Genomic DNA, 19,307 nt, shown 5'->3' with positions numbered 1-19,307 from the left:
AAGTTCCAGGAGCAAAAGCAAGCACCCAAAAAATCATGCGCACAAATTGTCAAAAGAGGCTGCTTCTGCTGCATCCATTTCCCTACATCCCCAGCTTCTCTCCACAGCCCTATTTCCCTGGGCAATCCTCCTCCTCCTCTTCCTTCCTTCTGACCCTCACCTCCCTCTGAGCTGCCCTGGCTCCTTCATCCTCCTCCTCCTGCTCTATTATAGGATGCCCTCCATGGCTCCCTTCTTCCCATGGCCCCTTCCTCCTCCTCCTCCTCCTCCTCCTCCACTTTCTCCATTCCCCCCCACCTCCCTATGACAGCCCTTTGGAGTCCTAAAGCCACCCAGATTTCCCCTTTTGCCTTCTGTCACCCTTTGCATCAAGATTCCCCTTTTTCCTTAGGCTCTTTCCTTCTCCCCCTCCCCTCTGCTAAATAGGATCCTAGAGATGGGGGGGACCCCCTCGCTCCCCCGGAAGCACAAAGGTCACAATGCGACCAAAACCTCCAAAGGGCATGCACAAAGATTTTGATGCGAAATGTTTGACAGAAAAGGAAGGCGCTGGTGTAGTAAACAGATCCGCTGTGCATGGTTTCGCATCATGCAAATCGCCTTGTATAGCGCTAACATCACGTTTCGGGGGAATGACAGAAAAGCAAACAATGTGGTAAAACATCACGTTATAAGGTCAATTCGCAACGTTCGTTTCACTTCCTTAGTGGAATTGAGGGTCCAAAAACTTGCGTCTGATTAACTCCAAAGAAAACCAATTCAAGACCAATATCCAGCCGGTACATAATGCTAACATAAACATGAGTTGGTATAGACAGTGCAGGAGGAGCAAAAGGGCTCTGGGTGCTGCAGCCTTCGAAGGAAGTAAAGCATAATAGAAATTGGTTTCTTGGAACAGGCAAATTTTATTTGCCTTCTTTACTATGTGACCCCCTTCAGTCTTGGAAAGATTTGCAGCAGGTAGCATCATGTACCAACAGGATTCCATTCAAGAAGGTGACTTTTCTAGACTTTCCAAGAGGAAAGCATGGCTGGTTGATGAAACTTGAAAAGGAGTGCTCCATGTTGCACTTGTTCTTCCTGCATTGCATATGGACAGCTGAGGCTGTGTTTCTCAAGTGAAAGCCACAGCCAATACCCCAAGACAGCTCTCTATGGCGGGATACAAACCATCATATAGTACGTATTCTATACGTACTAGGGTTAGGAAGGGGTGGTGCTTCCGCACCCCCCTAACCCTAGTACGTATAGAATACGTACAAGATGGCAGCGCCCCTTCCACATGGGCACCGCCATCTTTACGTACTGGACGCATAGCGTCCAGACGTGTCGCGGCACCTATGACGTCGCGAATGCGCCAGCGGCGCCTCGCGATGTCATAGTGGCGCCGCAAAAAGAAGCTCCGAAATGGAGCTTCTTTTTTGCTCCGCGCGGGAGCTGCGCGGTTTGGCTGCTGCGGCTCCCGCACGGAGTAAATGGCGCCGGCGGGAGACCGCCGCAAAGCGGAGGTCTGTATCCCGCCTAAGCGTGCTTGTATGTTCCTTCCAATCACCTATCAACTTATGGCAACCCCATTAATTCCATAGGGGTTTGCAAAGCAAGGAATACTCAGAGGTGGTTTTGCTACTTCCTTCCTCTGAAATAGAGCCTCCAGCACCTGGGGCTTGTTGGCAGTCTCCTGTCCAATACTAACCAGCACTGATCTTGCTTAGCTTCCAAGATCAGACAGGATCTAGTGCCTTTAGGGTATTTAGGCCATAGAAGCTCTCTGCTGTTCTTTTATTTAAAATGTTTTCATTTTGCATCATCCTACACTCAACAATAAATAATTGTTTATTCCACCCTGGCACTGCTCCTTGCTGAGATCATCTTGACCTCATGCAATGATGTTACAGCCAGAGTATTTGATGTAGATTTTAATTGGTGTTGGTGCTGTGGATGCCTCTTACAGGCAGGCTTTTACACTTCTAGTAATTAGATAAAGATTAAATTGCTCTGTGTAAGAAGTGTGAACCTTCCAATGAGGAGAACAAATATGGTTCTACGAATTTGTGTAAAGAAACCTTTCACTGCCCAGATGCTGCTGGAGTCCAGCTCCCACTATTCCCAACCAGTAGTCAAACATCATGGGCATTACAGTCCAATAATGTCCGAAGGGCCACAATTTTCACATCCCTGGAGTGTTTGACTACCTTGTGCATGTATGAGACTTTTCTCTCCTCTGCTATCTGTGCATGCCACAAATTTACTATGGATGGTCTCCAACCATGTGGAACAGACTTAGACGTTGGTGGGTTGTAGGTGCAAAATGAATTTGCTCCATTGATGGATGCTGATTTCTGGGTAGACAGACACAGTTGGATGTTGATTTCTGTATAAATTTCTAAGCCCGAGTATGTTGGAGTCTCAACAGAGAAGACCAACTGGTTCAGGCACCATTCATCATTTGAATAGTTGGGACTAACCATTCAGGCCTTAAAATCCAAACATTTGGTTCAAAATTTGGCTATTTTACTTTGCATTAGACATAGATTCATGGAATCTTCAAGTTGGAAGACACCACAACAACCATCTAATCCAACCTCTTGCCATGCAGGACAACACAGTTATAGCACAGCTGAGAGCTGGCCATCCAACTTTTGTTTAAAGACCTCCAAAGATGGAGAGTTTGCCACTATGGCTTCTACAGAATTTGTAATATTCTGAATTATGTCCTTAGTGCCAAGGCAACGTTTGACCTAACGTAGAGTTTGTATATTTTTGTTCTTTGATCATTGATTTTTTAAACTAGATTCATAAACCAAGGCAGTCTATTTCATGGTTAAACAGCTCTGTTGAACATGCAGTGTGCAGTGCATGACCCAACAAACAAAAATAATGTTGAGAAGTAACTCAGATAACTTGAGAAGCACTGATTTGGAATTGTACTGTTGGAAGTGATCTCAAAGGTGATCTAGTCAAACCCCCTTCCTGTTTAGCTAAAATATGAGATACCCATTCAACTCCTTGTCATATATTTCCAATGAAGGAGAGCCCACCAACATCCTAGACAGTCTGTTCAACTGCAAGCAGCTTTTACTATCAAGTAGTTCTTCCTCAAGTTTGGTCAAAATCTCATTTCTTGTAGTTTGAACCCAGTGGTTCAGGCCTTGCTCTCTGGAGAAGCAAAAAACAAACTTGCTCCATTTTCTTGGTTCCTGCCCCAATCTTCTATTTCCCTTCTTTCACCTCCCTTTCATCTTCCTTCTCCATGTGACAGTTTTTCAGAAGAGGCACAGACTTTTAGCCTGTCTCTAAGACTTATTATTTATTTTATTTTACACGACTTATTTACATGTCCATTTACATGTAAAAATGGCTTCCATATAATTTGAAATATTATGAATTATTTCTTAAGTTTCAAGGCAAGTTTTGACCTAAGGTAGAGTCTGCATATTTTTCTTCTTTGATCTTTCATTTCCTAAACTAAATCTATAATTAACTTCTTTCATCTTCTAAGATTATCTTTCCTAACTAAGCAATATCCTCCTGGCCTCACATAGTATAAAGGCAGGAGATTTCTTTCTAATCTTTCTGAAATATACGAGGACAACTTGATCCTGCTGTTGACCAAAGCAAAGGTATCTTAAGAGGACAGTGAGGAAAGATGAATAAAGGCAGTCAAATGAACAATCAAGTGAACAATCAAATAGGTTGCAGAGGTAAACCAAACTCATTATTTTTTATCCAATCAGTATCCAAAACAAGAAAACAACACTGGCCCTTTGAATATAGCATATTGTTGAGGTTTGAGTGTTGGACTAAGACTCCGAGAGAGAAGGGTTATGGAAACCTACTGGATGACCCAGCCTCAGAGGAAGGCAATAGCAAACCTCCTCAAACAAATCTTGCCAAGAAAGCCCTGTAATAGGTTCTCTTTAGGATTTAGGATTGCCATGTACTGAAAGCAGCTTGAATGCACACAATGACAACAGGCCACAAAGGACTTTAAAAGTTAACATCTTCAACTGTGCCTGGAAGCTGAAAACCTATACTGTATAGGCTTCTGCCTTACCACACCTTGCAGTGGATAGGCAATGGCAGCTTTTTGCACCAGCTGAAGCCTTCAAGTTTTCTCTAAGGATAATCCTCCATAGAGTCCATTATAGTAGTTAGTCCAAGAAGTTAGAAAGGTGTAGATGAGAAACGAGAGATTCTTCTTGCAGGTCAATAGTCAAGGGGCTATCACTGAAAAATATGGAGGAAATTTGACATAGAGCAGTGATCACCAGGGCTTGTGAAATTGTAGCCCTCCAGTATTGTTGGACTCTAGTTCCCATCAGTCCCAGATAGCTTGACCATTGGTGAAGAATGACAGGAATAGTTGCTCATCAACACTGGGATGGCCACAGGTTCCCCCACCGTGATGAAGATGGTCTTTTTGAGCACATGCTCAGAATTTGTTCCAGTCCCAGAACTAGAGCTTGCAATATATACCCTTCTCTCTCTCTCTCTCTCTCTGTGTATGCATTTCTAATTTCTTCCAAGCTTTCATGATTGTTAATTTAAAACAGAAAGGGCCATTGCTGTTGGCTTTTTTCAGTGCAGGAAGTGCTTAAGTGCACTGATAAGTGGTATAGAAATGTACTTGCTATTGATCAACAATTGTTGATAAATGCATATTTATGAGTAGATCCAAATTTACTAGCAGATTCCCATTTACTTCCTCCTCACCTCAGTTAGGCAGTAGAGACTGGGGATTTCCACGTCAATGGGCTGGTAAACCTGTTCTGGGTTTAGTTTGAACTTTCAAGGAGCTATCCCAGGTTGAACCTAACAAGGGAATAGGATTCTACATCTTTGCTAACTCTGTGGATGGTTCAGACTAAAACCTAAAATGGATTTACCTCCCCACTGACATGGAAGCTACCAGGATATGCTGCCTTCAGAACCAGGATAGTTGCAATCCTGTACTTCTGTAACTCACTATAGTTCTGGATCTTACCCCCTGTTGTGATTCCTGATTGGCGTAAGGTGTACCGAGACAATAGACCTCAAGTTGCCTTGGGATAACAATTTATTTGGTGCTGAACACTGGCACATTTTACTGTTATAGCATAAACTTTACTGGTGATAAATGTTGCAGCAGAGCCAGTGTGGCGTAGTGGTTTGAGTGTTGGATTACAACTCTGGAGACCAAGGTTTGATCCCCCGCTTGGCCATGAATCTCAGAATGAACTTGCGCAAGTCACAAGCTCTCAGCCTCAGGGAAAGGCAATGGTAAATCTCTGAACAAATCTTGCCAAGAACCTCTGTGATAAGTTTGCCTTAGGGCTGCCATAAGTTGGAAATGACTTGAAGGCACACAGCAACAACAACAACTGATGCAGCAGATGGTACACAGGAGAGAAGTGTTTCAGCTCTTTTGCTGATGGGGCCTATCATCCCCTCACACAGTTAATGGTAAAAATGGGCTCCTAAACAACTAATTCTACGCAAACTATCCCCAGTTGGCGAACTCCCCATCACTGTCTAAAAGAGGCCCCTGACTGGGGTGCACCCCTCCCAGGGCACAGCTGATTTTAGATGGACTCCCAAGGGTTGTGTAACACAGAAGCAGACAAAGAAAATCAAAGCGTGCAAGCATGACCCATCTCCCCACTGACAACAGCTATGAGAGCTGTGAAAGCAGGTCAGTCACAGAGGAAAATTCACTCCTCCCATCTGTTCCCAGCTTCAAACTGCCAAGCTAATGCAAAATGATATCAAACAAGGTCCCATTAACTCTTTCCCTGTTACTTGACAGCTGTTATCATTTGACCATGGTGTTAGCCATGGATTCCAAAACACACCTGCCTAATGGCTGAGGCTCAACTCACTATCTGTCACTGAAAGCTCCTTGCTTTGGATCAGCAAACAGATAAGGTTGTATAGACAGCATGAGTCCTGCTTATGGGCTTCTACAGAAAACCTGCTACCGAAAACAAGATGCTGGACAAGATGGACCTTTTGTCTGATCCAGCAGGGCTTTTTTGTGTCATTAGGACATCTTGCAAAACTAATGTATGTGCTTCTGTGCCCATTAGATGTACAATTGATCTTGCATGCTGAGATCTCAAGCTGTTTGATGTCTGAGTGCCTTACTCACAGATTCCCCTGTAGGGAACAAGGATAGGAAAGAGGTGAGATAAAGAATGCCATATTCAAAGCTACAGTATTATAACTAGAGAACAGTAGCTATTCTTCTAAATATGCTCCTAAGTAATGTGTAGTGTTTGATCTGCAATCTCGGCGCAAAGACAAGGCTTCACTTTGGTTCACAGTGGGCTATTGTATATTTCTTTCGTGGAAAAACAGGCAGAGCACATCTTTACCAAAGCATAAAATGAAAGAGCTCTTCTGTGTCTTTTCAAGGCCAGGAGCAATAAATTCACATTGGTGCCATACACTGTTGATGGGGATGGAGCATTTGTTCATTGTTTTTGCTGCAGTATCCATTCACCTAGGGCTGAATGCTATTTTTCCTTGTCATTCTTGAAAAATACAGCTTCAGTCCAGAACTGCTTGCTTCTCATGCCAGGTATCTGCTTGCAGAAATGTAAAAAATAAAGGCTACATCGTTGGGGGGAAAACTTGCAGCAGAAAACAGTGGATGAAGGGAAGGGTTGTAAAAGTTCTTCTGGTTTTTTTGTTGGTTGTTGTATCTAATCGACAGGTATGCATTAGTTAACAAAGTAGATGTGTCTCTGGGCTTTACTTCTTTAACAGAAAATCTGGTACCAGAGAGAAAAATAACACAGAAAGAATGGGGATAGGTTCTTACACGACAAAAAGGAAGAGTGGTTCTGTGTTTCAGCAAATATTATATTCAAAACTAACAATATGCACATGGGAAGTGAAACAACCAGGTCATGTAAGGTTAGCATAACTAAACAAAAACATTTTGAATCTCCTGCAGAAACCACTTTAATTATATTCCCAAATGCATCCTGTGATAATCCCCCAAGTCACCACTTCTCTTGTGATTTCCATTTTTAATTTTTTTTTTTTAATTTACAGAGGGGTGGCTAGTGAGGCAGAGTAATCTGCTTTCCCCCTTTTTTCTGTTTTCTATAAAGAATTACAGACGAAGCCGCTGTTTACCTTGCCTGTTGAAAATAGGCACGCGTGCCTAGAGTAGCGTCAGCTAGAGTGAAATTTCTTTTCCAGGTCATGCTTTGGTTTTTGCATTCCTTACTGCTGACATACTGCTACAACCTGACATCAAGTCTGTCTTTCTTCAGCCCTCCTTCACCATCCTCCCAGTGCTGATGATGCAACTAAAACTTTGTCAGAGCCTTTGAACATGGTAAAGGCAGTGGCTCTGATGGTTGGGGTTTTTTTTAGGAGTTGTATTCTAAAAAATGCTTTCCAAGCTCTGATCCATAGCATCAGTTTGTAAATAGGAATTTGCTTGTCTTTATTTGGGGATGAGGTATTTAAATATTTGTTGCCCTTGTTCTGTGCCTCCAAGTCATTTCCAACTTATGGTGAACCCAAAGTGAACTCATCACAGGGTTTTCTTGAAAAGTTTCTTCAGAAGAGGTTTGCCATTGCCATCCTCTGAGGCTGAGAGAGTGTGACTTGCCCAAGGTCACCCAGTGGGTTTCCACGGCTGAGATTCGAATCTTGGTCTCTAGAGTCCTAATGCAATGCTCAAACCACTATGCCACACTGGCTCTCATTTTAAAATGTGTGTGTGTGTGTGTGTGTGCATATATATATATATATATATATATATATATATATATATATATATGAATGAGAGAGTCTGTGTCTATCTGTGTGAATGATCTCATTTTGTTAAAAACAACTATATGCAAGTCAGACTAAACAGGAAAAGGATATAAATAAAAAGACTGAAAGGGAACAAATTAAAATACCCCATATATAATATCTATAAGACGTTGGAGGCTCTTCTACAAATTCAGTGCACAATATAGGCTCAGTTTAATCAGTGAATCTCTGTTCCTTTATTGATTCCTTTCTCCTTTATTGACACAGTTCCATTTCTGAGTATTTCCCTTTCACAAATTGCTCTGTGTGGATGAAGGTTCATGTATTACAAGTTGCAGTGGTATATGAAATAAATGGAAGCTAGACAACTTGGAAAGTATTTTGAGTCCTTTTCTCCCTTATTATCCTTTACCCTACAGGTGAACGTCTTGGAAAGAGCAAAAGACCAAATCTTATTTGGCCAGGATCTTTGCAAATAATTTTATGACAACTTCCAAATCTTTTGCTATTTCAGCTCTAGCTGTGATCAAATGCATTCCCATCAGTTCTTTATGAGAAAATAGTTTATTCTGTCCCATCCTTCCCCCACAAAATGAAAGCTGTAAAAGTTGTCCTTGAGGAGCAATCATCCATTTTGTCATGCACAAGGTAATGTGATCAGCTTTGACCTCCAAGTAACTAAGTAAGAAAGTCCAATTGAAATGTTGTGTGTTAGGCAACAAGTTATAACTTAAAAATACTTGGCTGTGCAGGCTCTGGGGAGCTTCTCACAGTTAGGTTTGGCTGGAGTGAAAACTGAAGAGGGCTCTGGTACCTTTAATGGTTATGTAGAAGAGGGAATTTCACCCACTTGTCATGCAACCTGGTAACAAGTAACACCTGTTGAAATTTCCACTTCTACACAATTGTTGAAGCTATGGGCACCTTCTCCAGTTTTCACTGCAACAGCCCTAGACATGACAGTGACACAACCAGAATGAGGCAGTCTTTTGTCTCTCTCCCAGAATTTTATCACACTGGGAAAATTGCAGGTTTAAACGGATATTATCCTGTGAAAATCATGTGATCACGTTAAAGATTTTCACACTACAAATCCCATGAATAATTTGTTGCTGGTTATGACTTGATTATTGCCAGGATAAATCCTCTTTAATCACAGTGTGTGTGAAAATCCTCAGTGTGATAATGTCCATTTAAACTCCTGCTTTTCTCCCTATTTCCCCCCGCGTGATAAAGTCCTAAGCCAAGGATGGGCAAAGTGGAACCTGCGGGCCAAATCTGGCCACCCAGGCTATTTTTATGCCCAATTGGGAATATAAAAAAATTGTGGTTTGTTTTTTTTCAAAAAATGTTTTTGCTCCCAAATGTCTCAAAAATACCCTGTGGTGTGTGTGTGGAGGGCCTTTCCACCACATGTGGAGGTCTCCCAGTACTCTCGGGGTCAAAAATACCCCTAAATACTCTCTTAGGAGTGTGTGGGGGTGTATTTCCACCATGTTTTACCCCAAGGGTCATTTCTGCCCAAGAGATGCCTTTTTTGGGGGGAAAAGTATCATCTTCCTTTTGTTAAAAAAGGCCTCTCTGGGACTTAAAATAGGACCTACAGACATGATGAGTATACAGCTCCTTAGCCTTCCACAGTTGCCCACCCCTGCCATAAGCATCACATAGGTATTTTTGTGGTATTTCTCTTTGTGTTGCACCCCTGGGGATGTGGTACTTTTCAAAATGCCACCTGCTAGCAAGGAAATAATGCAAATTCCCAACCATTTGGGTAACTCAGCTTCTCTCTGACAACTAGAAATAATGTAGTTCAAAAGCTGAATTGTATTACTTTCAACTAATAACATTGACTGGTAGCATTTTGCTTACTACTCTTGTACTGTTTCTGGAGGTATACTGTAACTTGGGGAATTTTTGGCATTTTTTTTTGTTTTGTTTTTGTGGCAGCTCCCACCCTTTGGAACTTTCTTCCGTGGGAATCTAGGCTGGTGCTCTCTCTCCGTGCCTCATGTTGCCAAGAAAAAATAGTTTTATTCAGGCAGGCTTTTAATATATAATCATGGGGTGGCTTTTAGATGGGGTGTTTGTTATACGGGGTGCGTATTGTAGTTTTCAATGTATGTAAATTTATACAGTGTGCCCTTCTCTTATGCAGGAGATCCATTCTGCCCATGCCCCCTCCCGCATAAAGGAAATAATGTATATGGTGGAGCCCTACTGAAAATAATGGGGCTCATGCCCGAGGTGCCATTGCCTCTTTAGGCACACAGCTTTCAGCATAAGCGGAAAGCCATGTATGGCGCACGCGCGTATGGCACAGGTGCACTGTATTATTTTTATTTGATGTTTTTCATTGTAATGTGTTTTTTAAATGTTTTTATTTGTGAGCCGCTTTGGGTCCCTTTCTGGGAAAAAGGCAGCATAAAAATGAAATAAATAAATAGTAAATAAATATGGCCAGTCGGGTTCCACTTGCTGAGGGCCAAAATGTGTCTTGATGCAAGGAAGAACACAGACACAAATTGCCAAAATTTTCCTGCCTGACATCAGGCAGCACATGTGACCCCTGCTCTCCAAATATTATTGCACATAGTTCCCAAAGTCAACCCAGTGATTTTGGCACCTCAGGCATAAAAATCAAAAATAAAAATTTAAGAAGCATCTCCTTTCCTCCTCTCTCCTTCCTCTGGCAATAAAATGAATAAATAAAAATTAAAGTTAATAAATAAACAAATAAAGCACTGTTTTACAGTGGCTCTAGTCCCTCTTTGAGAGGCCGACCCAGAAGGTGGTGCTGGGGACACCTCTTTAATACCCTGGCAAGATACCTGCAGTTATACCTGGTAGCCTGTGGGGTCCCTAAGTGTCCATTTCTGTTCCCCATACTGTTGGAACATCTACATGAAACAACTGCGAGAGGTCATCCAGAATTTTGGGGTTCAGTGTCACCAGTAGGTGGATGACACCCAACTCTATCTCTCCTTTCCATCCGATTGGTAGTTTTGTGAGCTCTGAAGCCTCTTCTGTCATAGAGCTCTCATGCCACAGCTACAAATCCCAAGATTCCACAGCATTGAGTCATGGTGATTAGTGGTGTCAAACTGGATTATTTCTGCAGTGTGAATGCAGCCTTAGCAACTCGCAAGGGGGAAAGGAGACAACCAGAAAACCTGTTGGCTGCAGTCAGGATATTGGCTGCATTTTAGATTGTCACATTCAATCTGGATTTGTCATTTTCTTATTCTTGAGAGAGATTTTAATTGACACCATCAGCCTTTGACGCAGTGCCTGTGCTTTGATGTCACTACTAAATCCAACTGACAGGATGGCTCAGGATCCAGAGCTATGGGATAATTGGTTATTTTGGTAAATATTAATAGTATATTAGTAAGAGAGTAAAAGTTGTTCTGAAATGACCGAGCTCCTAAACTTTATCTTATGGTAGAAAAGTCTGTTTTAAACCCTGCAAAGACTGCAATTCTGCAAAGCCTAAAAAAAAAAAAGAGGTTTGACCCAGAGTTTAGGAAACTTACTGGGTTTTGGGGTGCTGGCAGATATAGTGCAAATCAGTCACCTGGCCAGCTTATGTTTAACCACTTCTTTGAGTGAAGGCCTACGCAGCCTTTGTTTTGTCCATAACGTTTTCTGTTCTTTTGGTTTTAATTTATTTTGATAGTTTAATAACTTGGTAACTTTTTCACTTCTGGAATTTTAAACAATTTTTCTTTAGTTTTTTGTGGATTTTTCAGGGTATACGACCATGTTCTAGAAAAGTTTATTCCTGACGTTTCGCCAGCAGCTATGGCTGGCATCTTCAGAGAATGCCAGAGAATTTCTCTTTAATCTGTTGTAAATTGCCTAGAGTCTCAAACTGGGGAAAATGTGATGTATAAATAAATATAGCAATGACAGTAACATTAATGTGCTCACACCTTTGCATACTTAACAGCATGCCAATTATAGGTTTCGTATCTCAGTTGTGTTCTTCCATTCCTACTGCACAGAAGCTATTCATTTTTTAAAAAGTTATTTTTAAACACAGTCGTATATATTTATGGCATTATTCTTTGACCTATCGTAAGACCAACCTTTTCTGTCTCATTTTTGATAGCAATAGCAATAGCATTTACATTTCTATACCATTTATCAGTGAACTCAGCACTCTTTAAGCGGTTTACAGTCTTTAAACTGATTTCCCTCAACAAGCTGGGTCCTCCTTTTACAAACCTACAAAAGGATGGAAGGCTGAATCAACCTTGGAGCCCTGGGATCGAACTCACAACCTGTACTGATATCTTAAAAACAGTTGGAAAACTCCTCAGATGTTGGAGAGGGATGGTGACTGAGTGATGTTATGGGAACTTCCTGACAGTAAGGGCTGTTCGACAGTGGAACAAACTCCCTCGGAGTGTAATGGAGTCTCCTTCCTTAGAGGTCTTTAAACAGAGGCTGGATGGCCATCTGTCGGGGATGCTTTGATTGTGATTTTCTGCATGGCAGAATGGGGTTGGACTGGATGGCCCTTGCGGTCTCTTCCAACTCTAGGATTCTATGATTCAATGTGCCCATCCCCAAAGCTGACTTTTCCTGGATTCGTAACCAAACCATGTCAAAAACAGAAAGCGTATATGTAGGCAATGCAATACACATACTTATAATTCTCCAAAGAAAAGTGATGATCATGAATTCATGTATCTCTTTAAAAATATTTCAAACAAAAAAATTACTTTAATATTAATATTTAATAAATCAATATATTATATAAATATAAACTACTATGTTGTTGTTGTACTTCATTCAAAAATATTAGTTTAGTTACAACCCTCATATAAAAAATTTTACACAAAAATATGAAAATATTCCCTACTTATAAATACATTTTAAAAATCCATATATGTGACAGTGAGAGCCCAGGTGATATAATGGTTTGAGTGTTGGACTGCAGCTCTGGAAACCAGGGTTCAATTCCCTGCTGGGTAATGAAACTCACTGCATAACCTTGGACAAGTCACAGGTTCTCAGCCTCAGGGAGAGGCAATGACAATGGAAAAACACGGAGTTTAGGGGGAAAAAGAAGCTAAAAAAACTGTAATTTTATTGGTACAATGTGTTAAAAACTAATCAGAAGCTAAAACCAGCTGTGAGGCTTATTCTGGCCTGAAAGTCACACTCTGAAAGTTAATACACAGAACTGGGCTTGGAAACTGCAATTCCCAAAATAATACAGAACTATGACAATTCCTCTGCGTCTTACACCATGTATGGAAACAAATAAACACAATATTAATATAGTTTACAGAGTGCACAGACAGAGGCTTGGTTGAAAAGGGATGTACAGTATGCCCAAAACTGATAAAAGTAAAAAGTGTCAAAGAAAGACCAAACGCGTTTCGACAATTGTCTTCATCAGTGGTCCAAAGAACTGTGGAAATAAAGTAAGTAAAAATCAAACACTATGCAACATAAAAGAGACCATATAGCTAGAAATTTATAAATGTATAAGTACCTACTTAAGCCACCTTGTCAGGTAGAGCATGTGGAAACCAGCTGTCCTTTTGGTAAGTGGAAGGTCAACTAAGACCTTGAGTCGTGCCTAAAAAATTAGGCAAAATTGAAAAAATAATATTACAATAAAAGCTGTTTTGTATATAACCAATTGCTTTCCAACTTACCTAAGGCTGGGGTATGCCACAAATACTTGTCAGCTCTGATGCTGTTTTGCAAAAGGAAAATTTAAATCCTTTTGCAAACCAAGAACTAATACACCTGTTAGATCTCAACAAAAATCATTCTGCACCGGGTGCGATCCTGTAAGTAATAGCAGGCCCTGCCACAATCGATCTCAATGCCTCACATAAATTGACTATGGTAACATTAGCAAACAGAGAAAAAGAGAGCAAACATTTCAATTACTTATAAAACAGCAGACCAATTGCAGTTGTCATTCAGACCATGGGGTTTCTGTGTTTGTAGTGTGTAAATCCAAAACAATTCCCTGTGCCGGAGTTTTCTTTCAAGATGTACTCCAGTTCCCGGGACTCTTTCTATTGTCCAAAATCTGATATCGGTGTCCGAGTGGTTGCAAAGAGTAAAATGTTCAACCATTGGTGCGGTCATCCTTCTATTTCTGATGCAGCTCCTGTGCTCCGATATCCTTGTTTTTACACTGCGAGTCGTCATCCCGATATAGAGAAGGTTGCAAGGGCATTGGATGGCATATACCACTCCTTTGGTGTTGCAGGTAAACAAATCATTCAAGGTATACACTCTATTGTTCACAGGATTAACAAACTCCGTTAGTCTTACACAGTATTTACAAACACTACAATTATAACAAGGAACATTCCCTTTCGTTCTCCTCTGTGGTAAATATGGTAGAATCTCTTGAGCTGTGCACTTGCTATGGACCAAATGATCTGCAAGATTCTTGGCACGTTTATAAACAAATAAAGGTTTGTTGAAGCACCCAGGAACATCCTGGAGCAAATTCCAATATTTGAGAATTGCATTCTGTATGTGCCTGGTATTGCCATTAAAAGTGATGGGTATGAGCATTCTGGTTTGTATTACCTCTCTCTCTTTTTTTATAAAAAGGCTCCTTCGTTCCATCCTCCTTACTTTAAAGTAAGCCTGCTTCAAACTCTTTTTAGGGTATCCCCGTACAACAAACTGTTCTATAAGAGTCTTTGCATGTTTATCAAATTCCATCAAACCAGAACAATTCCTTCTGAGTCTGAGGAACTGGGAGTAAGGAAGATTTTGCTTCATGTGATGTGGATGAAAGCTATCATATCTCAGGAGGGAATTTGTGTCAGTTTCCTTCCTATACAAATCAGTTTCCAGTAGAACCCCTTTTTTTCCCACTAGTACATCCAAGAAGTTGATTTTAGCATTATCAAAGTTCAATTCAAATTTAATTGTATTGTGCACACTATTAATGCTTTGTTGAAAATCAAAAAGCTCATTTTCCGATCCATTCCAGATGATAAAGATGTCATCCAAATATCTTTTAAACTCTAGTATGTTAGTTTTAAAGATATAATCATCATTCAATATATGCTGTTGCTCAAAATTATGCATAAAAAGGTTTGCTAACTCTGGAGCAAATTTGCATCCCATTGCTGTACCTGATACCTGCCAGTAATATTTATCCTGGAATGAAAAATAATTTTGTTTGAGGGAAATTTCAGCTAGTGTACACAGAAAGTGGGTAGGGGGATATAGATGGTCTCTTCTCTTATTAAGGGTTGATTCTATAATGTCCATAGCTTCATCATGTATTATGTTAGTATACAGGGATACCACATCCAATGTTACCAGTAAGCAATGTTCATTAGGCAAAACAATCCGTTCCAGGATCTGCAAGAAGTGTCCAGTATCCTTAATGTAGGTTGGAATCTGTGGTACAAAGGGTTTGAGAAAAAAAATCTACATATTCTGCAAGGGGTTCCAATATGGATCCACAGCCTGACACAATCGGTCTGCCTGGGACTGGAAATTTTTTCTTGTGTATTTTAGGTAGCAAGTAGAAAAGGGGTGTTCGTTCCTCCGATTCCAACAAAAAATCATGGGTGTTTTTATTAATATAACCATACATGAGGGCCTCATAAACAACATCAGAGATGGATCTTTTAATTTCCTTTGTGGGATTACATCTGCAAGGTGCATAATGTAACGAGTTATTTAACTGTCTGTGTGCCTCAGCTACATATTCTTGCAAACCCCATACTACTATTGCTCCTCCCTTATCTGCAGGCTTGAAGACAACATCCTGGAGTTGGCAAAGTTCTTTAAGTGCTACGTTCTCCAGTTTTGATAAGTTGTGCCAGACTCTAGGTGGTTGATCCTTAATGGATGCTAGTTCCTTAAGGATAATGTCCTCAAAAGCCAAGATGTTATGATTAGTAGTAACTGGATTAAAGGTAGATTTCACTTTGAAGTTATACACCTCACTGCCCTTATCAATCTGCTCCGTACCAAAGAAGTCTGCAATCTTAATTTTTCTGAATAGCCTTTGTGCCTCAATTATAGTCTGAAAATAGTCAATTTTAGGTGTAGACACAAAGGATAGGCCTTTTTTCAATACCTGAAGTTGGTAGGGAGTAAATTCCCTTGTAGAGAGATTAACTATCTCCTGGTCTTTAATATCTTTTTGCCGGGAAATCTGGCAGGTCTGGTGTCCTGTCTTGTTCTCATATTGTATGTGTTTCTGTTTTGTTTTGCATATAAAAAAGATGATGAGGAGGATGGGGCTGTTGAAGAGGCAATGACAAACCTCTGAAGAAATTCTGCCAAGAAAACCTCTCAATAGGGTCACCAGAAGCCAGGCACACAACAACAACAGCAACAACAACATATATGACGGTGTATTTTTAAACCTTGATAAATGTGTTCTACATAAACATGCAAAATATGAGATATTTTGGTATGAGGTTTTTGGAATATATATTTTGAAATATATTTCAATTTATGTATTTATGTACACAGGATATATTTTATGTAAACTATTTCTGAACTGGATACAGCATACATACATCTTTGAAAACAAAAACATATATATATATATATATATATATATATATATATATATATATATATATAGCAGTGTGTGTGTGCGTGCTTTCAAATCAGGCCTGCTGCTCTTAAAATCTTGCGTCTGTCTTGATACTTTCTTTTGTAGAAGTTCAATGGCAATGCCATCTTGATGAAAGGGTTCTTTTTTAAATATCCATCTTTGAGATTCATTAGAAAAACCACAGAAAGTGGTTTCTGATGAGAAAGGGAAGTAGTGGTGAGGAAGAAAGGGTTTAAATCTCACTTGAAAGCAAATTAGCCTTCTGACAGTTCAAATGAAGGAAGATGAGTAAGAGGAAAATGTTGTAATATGTGCAGCTTCCATTTATTGATCTCAAAATGGCACTAATTTAGCATATTTCACATTGTGCTTGAGGAATTAACATAACAAAAAAAGAAGTGAATAAGACAGGGTGGCTTGCCTGTGCATATTTTTTTAGCTTGAAAGGGTTTTTGCTTATATTAAAAGCCTCATATATTGGCAACTTAGAAGGAACAGTTCTCTCTCCTTTTACCTTATGTGTTGAATGCAAACTCACTGAAGAAAGCCGTCTAATGCTCAATTGTTTTATGGGATTTATTGCATTTTTCTCAGAAAAGCTAACTAAAATTTTATCCTGAAAATGTTCATCCATTTACTCTGTGTTTCCACAAATGAATTCTGGGTGCTTCTGTCTTCCATCCTCATTCCTGTATCCCCAAAACCCCCATTTAATTGCTCATCAAAAAAACCCAGAAGCTTTTACAGAGGAAGGCGAGATCGATGCGTCATATCTATCTCCCCTTCCTGTCCCCCTCCCAACCAAAGGGACCTGAGGGTCATTCCAACCGTGCCACAAACCCTGTCGCTGCTCCTATGCAATGCCAGGTCGATCAATAATAAGACCCACATAATTTACGATCTGCTGGATGACAGCAAGTGCGACCTGGCTTGCATTACCGAGACCTGGCTTGGGCCTGAGGGAGATGCTGTGTGGGCGCAGGCCCTCCCTGCCGGGTTTTCGGTGAAGGACCAGAACAGGTTAGGTGGGCGGGGTGTGTGTGTGTGTGTGGCCTTGGTACATAAGAACACCTTGTTTCTCACCAGGAACCACATCCGTCAAACTTCCTTTATCGAGTGTATTTACCTGACCCTGAAGACTAGGGACAGTCTGGGGATTCTGTTGGTGTATCGGCCACCCCGTGCACTAACAGACTCCCTTAACGAGCTGACACAGTTGGTTGCGGAGCTGCTGCTGGAGACACCCAGGCTGTTAGTCCTGGGTGACTTCAACATCCCCTTCGCGGCCAACTATGTTCCATCCGGTGCGGCTTGGGAATTCATGGATACCATGGCGGCCATGGGCCTGTCCCAGCTGATTTCGGGTCCTACGCATTTTGCGGGTAATACACTGGATTTGGTTTTTTGTACGGATGCGGAAAATCCGTGGGCGGAAATAACTAATATTTCCCCCTGTCATGGACGGATCATTTCCTCGTGGAGGCAAAAATCAAGGCTCCTACCCAGATCCCCCCCGGGGGTGGTGGACCTACTAGGATGGTCCACCCTCGAAGGCTGATGGAACCCAAAAGGTTCCAAGAAGCCTTAGAGGGGACCATGGTTGGAAATGACGGCGACTCTGTTGATGCCCTGACTGGTATCTGGAATACCGGTCTTTCTAGGGCTATACACAGTATCGCTCCCAAGCGCCCTCTCAGGCCCACTTCCAAACGTAAGCCCTGGTATACGGAAGATCTCCGGGTGAGGAAGCGGGTCCTGCGACGGCTAGAGCACCGCTGGCGGAAACACCTGCGTTTACCTGACAAGGCTCTCCTGGACAACCTTTTGGAGGACTATGGAGAGGTAATATGAGCAGCTAAGAACTCGTTCTATGGTGCTCGTGTCGCGTCCGTGGAGTCGCGTCCAGCAGAGTTGTTCAGGGTGGTTAGGGAGCTAACTCAGCTCCCTCCCACCCTGAACCAGATCCTTGAACCTTCTAAGGCCTGCTGTGACCTTTTTAACAACTTCTTCGTGGATAAAACCTCTCGGATAAACGAGGGTCTTAACGCCAGCATTAGGGCAGAACCAAGGGTAGAGGCATCCAGAGCCTCCGTGGACTCCATTAAACTGGATCAGTTTGAGTTGGTCAGTACCGATGATGTGGACAAGATCCTTGGAAGCGTTCGGAAGACAACCTGCTCTCTCGATCCCTGTCCCTCATGGCTAGCGGCTCAGGGGGGACCGGTAGTAACCTCGATGTTACACTGGATTATTAATACATCCATGAGGGATGGGCAATTTCCATCCAGCTTGAAATTGGCCACTATAAAACCACTGTTAAAAAAGCCCTCCCTTGACCCCCTGATACGGTCAAGAACGCCTGTTATCAGCTTCGGCTTATTCGCCAGCTGCGCCCATACCTGGCCCAGAGGGACCTTGAAACGGTAGTACATGCTCTGGTAACTTCTCGATTGGATTTTTGCAATGCACTCTACATGGGGCAACCCTTGTACCACACCCGGAAGCTACAGATGGTACAGAACATGGCAGCCAGACTGGTCACTGGTACCTCCAGGGCCAGTCACATTACACCTGTACTTAAAGATCTGCACTGGCTGCCTATTCGCTTCCGGGCACAATACAAGGTGTTGGTTATAACCTATAAGGCCCTACATGGCTTGAGCCCAGGATACCTTGAGGACCGCCTCTCCCCATACATTCCGCCCCGCACCCTCAGAACATCTGGGCAGCAACTACTGAGGGTACCAGGGGCTAGATTAGCCTCCACAACAAGGAGGGCATATTCCATCAGCGCCCCGACCCTCTGGAACACGCTGCCCATGGAGCTCCGCTCGGCCACCTCCCTGGCCCAGTTCAGGAAGGAGTTGAAAACCTTCCTGTTTCGATTAGCATTCCCCGACACAAGCTCCAGCTAGTCTCCCCCCCCCCTGACAGTAGGGGTAACTGGCTGATGGGGTTTTTAACATTGGTTTTA

General features: G+C 41.8%; 1 protein-coding gene and 1 long non-coding RNA gene across 3 annotated transcripts in view; one reads left to right on the top strand and one right to left on the bottom strand.

The window, feature by feature from the left end:
* MAPK4 (mitogen-activated protein kinase 4) overlaps nt 1–19,307 on the top strand; it is a 121,846-nt gene that overhangs the window by 18,592 nt on the left and 83,947 nt on the right. The gene's annotated exons all lie outside the window — the stretch shown is intronic.
* LOC121924235 lies at nt 12,845–13,749 on the bottom strand. Its single transcript, XR_006102552.1, has 3 exons — nt 13,431–13,749; nt 13,269–13,351; nt 12,845–13,180 (listed from the first exon to the last, which is right to left on the bottom strand). It is a non-coding gene; the product is annotated as an uncharacterized LOC121924235 (long non-coding RNA).

Source organism: Sceloporus undulatus, chromosome 2, assembly GCF_019175285.1.
Source record: "Sceloporus undulatus isolate JIND9_A2432 ecotype Alabama chromosome 2, SceUnd_v1.1, whole genome shotgun sequence".
In the NCBI taxonomy this organism is placed as follows: Eukaryota; Metazoa; Chordata; class Lepidosauria; order Squamata; family Phrynosomatidae; genus Sceloporus; species Sceloporus undulatus.
Note: the sequence above shows the minus strand (reverse complement) of the source record. Positions and strands in the feature narration are given on the sequence as shown.